Source organism: Giraffa tippelskirchi, chromosome 11 (genome assembly GCF_054371585.1).
Source record: "Giraffa tippelskirchi isolate mGirTip1 chromosome 11, T2T-mGirTip1v1.2.pri, whole genome shotgun sequence".
NCBI classification, from domain to species: domain Eukaryota; kingdom Metazoa; phylum Chordata; class Mammalia; order Artiodactyla; family Giraffidae; genus Giraffa; species Giraffa tippelskirchi.
This window is the reverse complement of record NC_137285.1, coordinates 13,148,551-13,159,644: the sequence shown is the minus strand read 5'-3', so window position 1 is coordinate 13,159,644 and position 11,094 is coordinate 13,148,551. Positions and strand designations below refer to the sequence as shown.

At 48.5% G+C, this 11,094-nt stretch overlaps 1 long non-coding RNA gene across 1 annotated transcript in view; it reads left to right on the top strand.

Annotated features, from left to right (window-relative positions):
• Positions 1–361: 361 nt before the first annotated feature.
• Positions 362–11,094, top strand: part of LOC145525159 (uncharacterized) — a 480,549-nt gene continuing 469,816 nt past the window's right edge. The window contains exon 1 of the long non-coding RNA XR_014068063.1: positions 362–623. This is a non-coding gene — a long non-coding RNA (uncharacterized LOC145525159). The remainder of the gene's footprint in view (positions 624–11,094) is intronic.

Here is an 11,094-nt window from a genome sequence, read left to right as displayed (position 1 = left end):
TGCCTGCTTCTTCTGAACCTTACTGAACAGGCACAGGGAGACATTGGAGGTGGACCCTGGACAGTGGCAGGGAAGGAGGAGCCTGTTCTGAGTGGCAGCTGGGGAATCGGAGTGTAGGGGTGGACTGATATCTGTTTTTCTCAGGCGCACTCAGCACCCACCCTGCCTTCTTCTGGTAATATCCCAATTTTCCCTCCCCGGCCCCCGCACCAATCATCCAAGGAGAACGGACCTACTTCCTGTTCCAGACCTGGCCAATCAGCACATTCCATTCCCTGGACCCCAGTGATAGGCTCAGGGATGGTCATGTGACTCAAGACAGTCCAATGGGAGCAAACACTCCTTGGACTCTGGCTAGAACGGAGCTCTTTTTCATTGGAGTTGCTGAACTGGTAAGACATCTGTTGGGAGCTGGTGGTGGGCATCTTGCCACCCTGAGAGATGGATCTGCCTGCAAATGAAGCCAATACAAGCAGAACAACGAGGAGAATAGGGACTGGTTTAAGCTAATCTGAATTGGTTTCCGTGTCTGGACTAGGCGGTATCTGTCTGCTCCCACACCCCCATCAACACCTCTCTGGGTGAGAGCAGGGAACAAGGATGCTGGAAAACGAGTGACAAAGGTTCGTTTTCGGTTTTATGACATTGCCCGGTCAGGACACTGGTGAAAAATGACCTGAACTCACCAGATACCACTGAACATTAGAAGGTGTATCTCCCCTCCCCACCCTCATGTTGTTCCCCAGATCTCAGTTTTTCCTTCCACAAAACGGGTATGCCTGTGCAGTGCAGCCATCCAGTAGAACAGCATGTTCATTTCCACTAGTTACTTGTCTGTATCTGTTCCTGACCTTCAGTCTCCTAATAGTAAGAAAACAGCTAAGGTATTAGGCACTTGATATATATTATGCATTGTGCTAAACATGTTGCCCGTGTCATTACTTCCCTGAATTCTCCGGGCACTCTCGGAAGAAGATGGGATGGCTCACCTCATTTTATATATGGGTGAACTAACCTGGGAAGGAAGGGCATGGCCAAGGTCACGTGGGATCCTCTGCAGAGGTGAGCCAGGACTAGAGTCTTAATGAGATCTTGCTTCCAAATGGGCACAGCGTCACAGTTTCCAAATGACTTTCTTCTTCTTCTCATTTGGTCCTCGCCTGATTTTTTTGAACTAGTTGTTCATTCTTGTTGGACAGATATGGAAACTAAGGTTCTTCAAAGGGCAGGGAACTTGACCAAGACAACAGAGAGAAGTTGGAGGAGAATGGTAATGTTAACTGATACTCTGTAGGGAACCCTTCATTGGGTCACAATTATATACATTGTAGAAGCAGGTGGAGCGATTCTTGCCTGCATTTTACAGATGAAGAAACTGAGGCTTTCAGGATGAAGTCACTTGACCCAAGTTGCAGAGCCAGTTATGATGCAGCTGAGGCTTGCATCCAGACAGTTGGATGTTACAGCACTTGTCTTTTAAGCATTGTCCAGTGCCAGCTTTCCAGAAATAGAATCTGAAGCAGGTCTGAGCTGCATGGACCACACACTCTCCCATTATTTTGAAAGAAATGCACTAAGGGAATAACAGAGGGAGAATGTCTCAACTTCATTGTTCCCCACTTGGCAGCCCCCTCTGGTTCAGGTAAATAGAAGTGATTCCGTCATTGTTTGTCCCTGGTCCTAATGGCTTTGGTCTTTGTGTCTTCGGAGCCAGACCTCACCCCTGGGAAGCTGGCCTGGGGCCTGAGAGGCACCAGCCGCCTCTGTGAACAATGGCCTTTGTTCTTCACACTTTCCCTATCAAAGCCCCGCAGCAGGGATGGCCTTCAGAGGCGATGGACGCTGTGATAATCCTTGTGCCAGAGCTGGGAAGAGGGGGCAGGAAAGGAGGGGTCAGGTGTAACTTTGACCCAGTTAAGTCACTCTGGGGTCTGCCGTAGTCCTGTGTTGGTGAGAATAAACTCCATGAATAGCTTTGGGGTTATTAGCTCATTAAATCTTGTGTGAATTGTTCTCTTGTTATCTTCTGGGGAGTAGTGAGTCTGGAAATGATATTGGTGAACAGGGAATTTCAACAACAATAGTAACAGTGATGATGACGATGGTGATGATGCTGGCTATATTTATCATTCACTTACTGTGTTCCGGACGCTCTTAAGTATTGCATATACAGTAGCAGTTAATTCTAACAACAACTCTAGAAGGTAAAACAATTATTATTTCATGTATTTTTAGATGAGGAAAAAGGAGGCTCCTGGGGTGGGTGGGGGGAAGGTGTAAAAAACTTGCCCAAGGTCACCGAGCTGGGCCTTGAACCCAAGTCAAAGTGACTCCAGAGCCCGTGCTCTTAACCACTAGGTTCAAGTGGGCCTTGGTAAGAACGAATGGAGCCAGGGACATTGGGAGCAAGCATACTTGGGTTCTGCTTTCAGCCACTCATGCAACCTTGGGCTGGTGGTCTCCAGTGCCTACGCCTCTTTCCTCATCTGTAAGATGGGGAGTCCTAATGTTTGCATACCAGAGTCTCATAGGAAATAGAATCTACCCTGGATGGTGCAAACTGTGAGAGTGTCATCAAGGGGCAACTTATCCAAGAGTGGGCAGGGCTCATTGAACACATGAGGGATGCTAAAGCCCCCAGAGTCTGGCAGCAGTGGGGAGCTGTCACCCTCTGTAGGTTGAAGGAGCAAGACATAAAGAAATGAGATTTCAGGAGCCCACGGCAGGCTGAAGTGGTGATGGAGGAGCCATCTGGCAGGAGCTGCAGTGGGGAGGCACAGAACCCTTGCCGGTGATGGGATCCTGAGTTAGGGAGAAAGCATGGAAGAGATAACACAGCCTCTTTCCTTTTACCCCTTGACCTCTGGCCACTGCCTCCCATTGGATGATTCCAACAGGAGAGCACAAGGGATTCTGGGAACTGTAGTCCGTAAGGCTAGGATCAGTTTCTGGGAAACAGAGGAGGACAGAGAAAGGCAGAGTGTGGGGAGAGGGCGAATGGAGAATAACCAAGTCCCACCTCCCTCGGTCCTTGTGAAGAGGGAATAAGGTGACTCAGGTAAACAGCTGTTCTGTAGGAGGCATGAAGTGAATCCATCTGGTTTTATGACAGGATAAGACACGGGGATCCTTGTTGGTACTCAAAAATGTCCTCTGTTCACAGGAAGCACAATTGCACCCTGGAAAAGGGTGTCGATTCTGGAGCCAGACATCTTTGATTCAAATCCCACTTTCCCACCTACTGGTTGTATGACCCCAGGGAATTCATTTAAACGCCTTACACTCAAGTTTTCTCATCTATAATACGATCTATAATTTAATGCATATGGGATCTTAACTCTCCAGTTATAGACTAGTACCTACATCTCACTGGGACATGAGAAGCATTGAATGAGTTAAAGTGGGAAGCTCTTGGAAGAATGTCTGGCCCTTGGTCAGTCCTCAGTAAATGCTGGCTCCTGTGATATTTCCAGATGCTCACTTTCAAGAAGAGCTGTCAAACAAATCAGCGAAGAGCAGAGTGATGAGTCTTCTCAGTCTAAGAAGTAGGTATTGATTGGGGAGCAGGGACAGGAAGCCTGTTTCAATCAAGTGGGTCAAGGAAGGCCTCTCTGAGGAGGTGACATTTGAGCTGAGACCCAGAGGAGGAGTGAGAAGCCTCCAGGCCTGAAGAAGAGGGGCCCAGGCAGCAAGGATAGCAGGTGCAAAGACCCTAAGGCAAAACCAACTTGGGAAGTTCAAGGAACACCAAGAAGACGGTTGAGCCAGGTGGTAAGACTGGAGGTCAAGGTTAGAGAGGTGTCAGGGACCGTGGAGGCCAGAGTAAGGAATTTGGATTTTCTTCCAATGACACCAGAAGCTCCTGGAAGCATGTTATGCGAAGAAGGGATGCGATTCTATGTATTCATCTGGGCCTTTTCAAGAACCAAATACCAAGATGGGATTAAATGTGCAGGAATTTAATTAGGGGAAGTGCCTGTTTGAGAGCAAGTAGAGAGACAGAGAGCCAGAACAGGTGGGGAGAGCTGTTGAACTTCAGTGCAGGTCTGATCCTGAATGAGGGAGGAGACAGGGAGAGAAGGCCAGATGGCAGGATCCCTGGGTGCCATGCAGACTAAGGAAGACCCAGGAAAGCCGTGGGGAGGCCTGGAGCTGACAGAGGAACTCTGTGTCTCCTTGGAACAGACCTGCCTCAGTGTCCTTGTCAGTTTCAGACACTGTCTGAAATGTGGTCCTGAGGAACCACAGCCCATGGGAGATGTCGCCAAGGAAATACAGGGCAGCTTCAGAGTCCAGCAGCTGGGGCCCCCGATTCACTGTGCTCCCTGCAGTTGTTGGTCTAGAGATGTATCTTCACCTTACCTTTCCAACTTACATTTTATTGTTTAAAAGTCTTTTCTGAATTTGTTACAATATTGCTTCTGTTTTACGTTTTGACTTTTTGACCATGAGACCTGTGGGATCTTAGTTCCCCAACCCGGGATCGAACCTGTACCCCCTGCATTGGAACGTGAAGTTTTAACCACTCGACCACCAGGGAAGTTGTCAACTTGCATTTTAGACTTGCACAGAGCCTATGCTAAGGAGCCCAGATGGGAAGGGGGGCGAGAGGCATGCTGATGACATCTGAAAACTCTGGCCCTGAAGGCCCAGGCAGGAGGGGCTGAGTGGGCGACCCAGATGGAATTTGATGGGAGGCCAGACAGAGGTGTGTGCCTCCCGGTGAGTCAGGCCCCGCCTGGCTCCTTCCCTGCCCACCCAGCCTACGACACCCCCTAGGTCCCCTGTCTCCCCGGAGGAAGTTAGGCCTGTAGCCCGGCTTCCTGCTATTATGCCATTTTTACAGCCTGGACTTGATTTAGGTGTTACCCTTATGGCTAAGAATATGCCCTGACACTTGAAAGGAACTTTTATTATTGTCCTAATTTGTGAAGAATTAGTTGTTGCTTTTTTTTTTTTTTCTCTTTCCCTTCTCCCCTTTTTTCTCTGCAGGGTCAGTCTGGAGCCCTGTTATTGTTGTTAAATTTAGATCTGGAACTATATTGGGCCCAGCCTGGTGTCTCTGTGCTTTCACTTCTTGAAACAGGAAGGAAGGCCCCAGCTGGGGACTTTCGGAGCGCCGAGGAGCTGTTCTGAAGGCCTTGGGGAAATGTGTGTCAGTGGAAACCACTAGAAAAGCGTAGGAGGGACCGGATTCAGAGAGTGTCTTTGCGTGGTTGAGTTGAAAAAAAATTTCTTCTGGACCTTGTGAATATCCCAGTGAGCCAGACCGCCTGTTGTGGTGGGTGGGAGCCTTACTGAGTGGGTTCACAAAATCCCAGCTCTGCCACTTTCTAGCTGTATGATTTGGGACTGATAACATCTGCTCGGCTTCCTCCTTGCCTCAGTTTCCCCATCTGTAAAATGGGTACAGTGATGTTACCTACTGGTTGGCTTGAACAGCAGAAATGTATTCTCTCCTAGTTCTGGGGACTAAAGATTAGGGTATCTGCAGGGCTTTGCTCCCTCTGAAAGCACCAAAGAAGGGCATGTTTCAGGCCTCTCTCTTAGCATTTAGTAGTTTCTCAGCTTGTGGCAGCACAACTCCCATCTTCATGTCTTACTGTCACTGTGTGCATGCCCCTGTTGTCCAAATTTCCCCTTTTGATAAGTACACCAGTCATAATGGATTAGAGGCCCAGCTACTGCAGCATGATTTCATCTTAACTTACGATATCAACAGCACCCCTATTTCCAAATAGGTTCACAGTCTGAGGTTTGGGGGCTTAGGACTTCAAGCTATGAAATTTGGGGTAGGGGTCATTATTCCACCCATAGTGAGAGGCACCTTGTCATAAGGTGTTTTGTCCAACCTGAACACAGCTAGTAAGTGGTAGGGGCAGGATTTGAGCCCTGGACAGTCAGATTCCATAGCTCATAACCACAACCATGACACTGACGGCAGCAGTGGACTTGGGCACTCAGAACTGGGTCCCAGTGCTGTGTGCTTGATTTCAAGTTGGCCTAGAAGGAGAGGATGGTTAAGAATATTGAAAGAAGAGATTAGAGGCAGGTGATGAACATCTGAAGGGCTGGCTCTTCCTTAACACACAAATGAAAGGAGAAAGTACGTCCTCTGAGAAGACAGCAAGAGGAAGGTGCAGAGTTGATGGAGATTGGAGGTGGCGCTTCCCCTCCCCCACTCCATCTCCTTCTCCCCCTTCCCTTCCCGCCCCCTCCACCTAGAGAGTCAGCAGGAGCCAGCTGTCCTTTGAGGGGGAAAGGGGCTGAAAGAGGATGCTGAGAAGGGCAGAAAAACGGTTCTTTCGAGGACTTTAGAGATTTCCCCTGCATGGCAAGACCTTCCCACGCCTCCAAAGGGTGGAGGTGATGCCCAAGCGGAGATATAAATATCTCTCACTCTTTTCCATAATTCAGGAGCCTGTCAGTCACTGGAGAGACCAAGCCAAGAGGCCTGATGATGGATGTGGGGTGATGCAGAAGGTGTCTGAGAACACACAGAAGGGAGCTCTGTAGTCCTGACTCCCTGGACCACCCCCCGGGTGACAGTGCTGATGTCACAGGGAACTGGGGACATGTGGCATTGCCACCTCAAACCTTCCTGGCTGAGGGCTGCGCGAAGAGAGGCTAGGTGTCCAGCATCATTCTAGATTTAGTTGTCATTGTTATTTAGTTGCTCAGTCGTGTCCGACTCTTTGTGACCCCATGAACTGTAGCCCACCAGGCTCCTCTGTCCATGGGATTTTCCAGGAGAGAATACTTAAGTGTGTTGCCATTCCCTTCTCCAGGGGATTTTCCCAACCCAGGGATCGAACCCAGGTTTCCTGTACTGCAGGCAGATTCTTTACCATCTGAGACAACAGGGAAGGGGTTTCCTATTCACCTAGATTTTATTGAGTATTTAGTTGAATCAGGCACTGTCCCTTCGAGTGATCACATTTCATCTCCACAATCTCCAAGAAGTGGATATTATTATTTCCTTTTTACAGATGAGGAAACAGGCTCAGCGATAAGACGCAAGAGCTAGGATTTGAACCTGGGTTGTTTGACCTCAAAGCCTGTGTGACTCACCACTCTGAAAGTTCACATTCTTTTTTTATTTCTTAAAATTGGAGGATAGTTCTTTACAATGTTGTGTTAGTTTCTGTTGTACAACAATGTGAGTCAACTGTACGTATACATATATCCCTTCCCTTGTGAGCCTCCTTCCCACCCCTCCCCATCCCACCCCTCTAGGTCTTTGCAGAGCACTGAGCTGAGCTCCCGATGCTTTACAGCAGGTTCCCACCAGCTATTTATTTTATACATGGTATGAAAGTCCACTTCTGAAGGTAGGAAGCTTCCAGTTCATCTCAGCAATCTCCTTGCCCTTCTCTCAATAGCTTTTCTCTAAGCAGAAGCCCAACACCTCCTAGGAAAGCCACGATTTGCATTTCATATACATTCACCTTCTCTGTCAGTAGCCCCCATCAAGACTGAGTCCCCATGTTTTTTTGCCCTTAATGGACAACCATAGTGGCTTATTGATGAGTCTCTCAGCACTCATTCTTGCCTTCTGTCTGTCCATTCTACATGGAGCAGCCAGGGTGTCCTTTGCAATAACACAGATCTGGCGAGTGCCTCAGCAAATTAAAAGCAGAATAACTATATGTTGTTCAGTTGTTCAGTCATGTCCAACTCTTTGTGAACCCATGGACTGCAGCACACCAGGCTTCCTTGTCCTTTACTATCTCCCGTAGTCCGCTCAAACCCATGTCCATTGAGCCAGTTATGCCATCCAACCATCTCATCCTCTACTGCCCCCTTCTCCTCCTGCCTTCAATATTTTCTAGCATCAGGGTCTTTTCCAATGAGTCAGTTCTTTGCATCAGGTGGCCAAAGAATTGGAGCTTCAGCATCAGTCCTTCCAATGAATATCCAGGGTTGATTTCCTTTAGGATTGACTGGTTTGATCTCCTTGCAGTCCAAGAATAACTATATGATATAGCAATTCGGGTTTTAGGTATCTACTCCAAAGAATGGAAAGCAGAGTGTCGGGCTGACATTTGCACACCCCTGTCCATAGCAGCATTATTTACAATAGCCAAAAGGTGGAAACAACCTCAGAATCGATTGACAGATGAACAGACAAACAAAATATGGTCCATTGATACTGGAATAGTATTCAGCCTTAAAAGGAAGGGAGTTCTGACACACGCTACAGTGTGGATGACCCTTGAGGACAATATGCTCCATGAAGTAATCCAGTCACAAGATGATAAATTCTGCATGATTCCACTTATAATGAGTGCCCAGAAGAGTCAGATTTACAGAGACAAAGTGGAATGGTGGTTGCCAGGCGCAGGGGAGAGAGGGAGCAATGAGTCAGCGAGGCAATGCAGACCCTTTTTTTTCCAGGGGAAGATCCCCTGGAAAAGGGAATGACAACCCACTCCAGTATTCTTGCCTGGAGAATCCCATGGACAGAGGAGCCTGGCAGGCTACAGTCCATAGAGTCACAATGAATAGGACACGTCTGCGCAACTAACACACACACACACACACACACACACATTCCATTCTATGAGTAGACCACAGTTGGCTTATCCATTCAGTTTCTTCCATGTTTTAGCTATTGTGAATAATGCTGCTGTGAACCTGCGTGCATTCATCATGCAGTTTTGAGAGTTAGCCATGTGTGGTTTCTAGGTCTGAAGTCATGCATGCATGCGTCCATCCATCTACTTGTTCATTCAGCAATTTGTCCAGTCCTCACTAGACCAAATGGGAACCCAACTCTGTTTCTTAATCCTGATGTGACCTCAGTCAGGCGCTTGAACTTCTCCCAGCCTCCGTTTGTTTTTGTACAATGGGAGGTGGCAAGGACCCACCTCTGTGGCAATGGAGCAGGTGACAATCAGCCCCGAGATCTTGCATCCCTGCTTCCTTCCCTCCATGCTGCCTGGCAGGCCTGGGGAAGATCAGGGTCCATCTCTACCTCTTGCTCACTCTTTGGTCACTTCTGTATCGGACTGGCCTCCCTGATCTAGGGGGCATGGCCTAAATAGGTAGACAAGCAAACAAACCTTTTGATGCCCTGCTCGGCCCATGTGCCACCTGAGGCCAGATGCCTTCTGATGAGAACCTTTGGATTCCCTTGACCCCCCAACCCCCTCTGTTATGCATCCTCACTGTGCAGCCCAGCTGGTCAAGGAAAGGAGACCAAGTCAAAGATCCCGGGCAGAGATGAGTGGCTGAGATTTCCGAGGTCAGGAATGCTTATATTCTTGCAGAGGGTGGAGGAGGAAAGACACTCTTGTAGCTGCCCTTCTCAGCCCTCCCTGGCTCCTTGAGGGGCCGCCCATCCGCCCGGAAGGCTTCCTTTCAACATTCCTCTGCATTCTGGGCTCCCACTGGGCAGGAAGCAACTGCCCCCCCAAACCCCCCAGGACATCTCAGCTGGCACTGTCATTTAGCCTGATTCCCAGAGATCCCCAGGGACAGAGGAAGGGGACAGGCAGAGTGGTCTCCTCTGCTGCTCGTGGACAAGGCAGGCGGAGAGCTGAGTCTTAGGAATGTCATCCTGTTGGCTTTCTCTCCTTCTCCCCAGGGAGAGAATGTCTGTAAGAGAAACAGACCAGCAAAAACAGCCAAACACAAAAAACCTCCCTTCTGACTCTAAATGCCTGAAACCAAATATGGGCTTCCTTCCTTTGCTGCACTTTGCTTTATGGTGCTTCACAGATAACTTTGTTTTTTACACACTGAAGGTTGGTGGTAACCCTGCATCAAGCAAACTCTACTGATGGATTTTTCCAACAGCATTTGCTCACTTCCTGTCTCTGGGTCATACTTGGGTAATTCTCGCAATATTTCAAACTTCCATGATTACTATATTTGTGATGTGTTACATAAACTACTGTATTTGCGATGGTGATCTGTGATCAGTGATCTTTGATGTGACAACTGCAACAAGGCTACGACTTGCATCACCGTTGGGTACCCGTCCTTCCCCCCTGCTCGAGTGTGAGCTCCTTGTGAGCAAGGATCCAGTTCTATTCGCCTATGTCTCCCCAGCACCTGGACCCCAGTCAGTGCTTGGTAAATGCCTCCAGAAAGGAATTCTCAAGAGTGGCAGGAAGAAGGATGGAGTCACGAGGCACAAGTTGCCCATGGAAGAAAGGGCCAGGTTTAGCATCTTTGGGCGTGATTGTTCTTATGCAGGATTCTAGAGCTTCAGTCCTCTTTCAGTGTAATCTTCTCCCCTTTTCATCATTTAGAAATGTTATTCTGGGAGAGGGGTCTGTAGGCAACACGAGACTGCCAACGGGGTCCCCAACACTGGCATGTAAAAGGAGGGGGCTATTCTGGCTATGGACACACAGCTTTCCTCCTCCTGTGTCAACTTCTAGTGAGAGGAGAGATGTCTGTCCTTATAGACTGGTGACCTTCCAGGAGAGACTGGGTGGGAGGGGTGGAACCTGGGGTCTCCTGCTCCCCCTTCCTCTCTTCTCCCCTCCCCCACTTCTTTCTCCCTTCCCTCCTCACCCCTGTCTCTCCTCCTCCATCCTGTTCTCTCTCTCTGCCTTTCTCTTTCCTTCTTTTTCTTCTTTTATAGTATTTATTTATTTGGCTGCACCAGGTCTTAGTTTCAGCACGTGGGATCTTTAGTTGTGGCATGCAAACTCTTAGTTGTGGCATGTGGGATCTGGTTCCCTCACCAGGGATTGAACCTGATACCCCTGCATTGGCAGTATGGAGTCTTAACCACTGGACCACCAGGGAAGTCTCATGCCTTTCTCTTTCTTAGTATCGCTCCCTGTCTGTCTCTTGTCTTTTATTTCCCATCTCTCTGCCCTTCCCTTCTCTCTCTTTCTCTCTCTCTCTGAATGTTTGTGGACATTGTTTCCTTTACCTGTGAGTGTCTGATGCCTGGACAGTCAGGGATTCCCTTTGTGTGTATATCTGCCTGGATGGCCCTGCTCCCTCTCATTGTTTATGGGACATGATACATATTTGTACACCTGGTAGTTGGTGTGTTCTCTTTGGGGCCCCAGAAGTCTGTGTGTGTCTGTATGTGTTGGAAATATGGGTTTCCTATTTGTGTTTATCCGT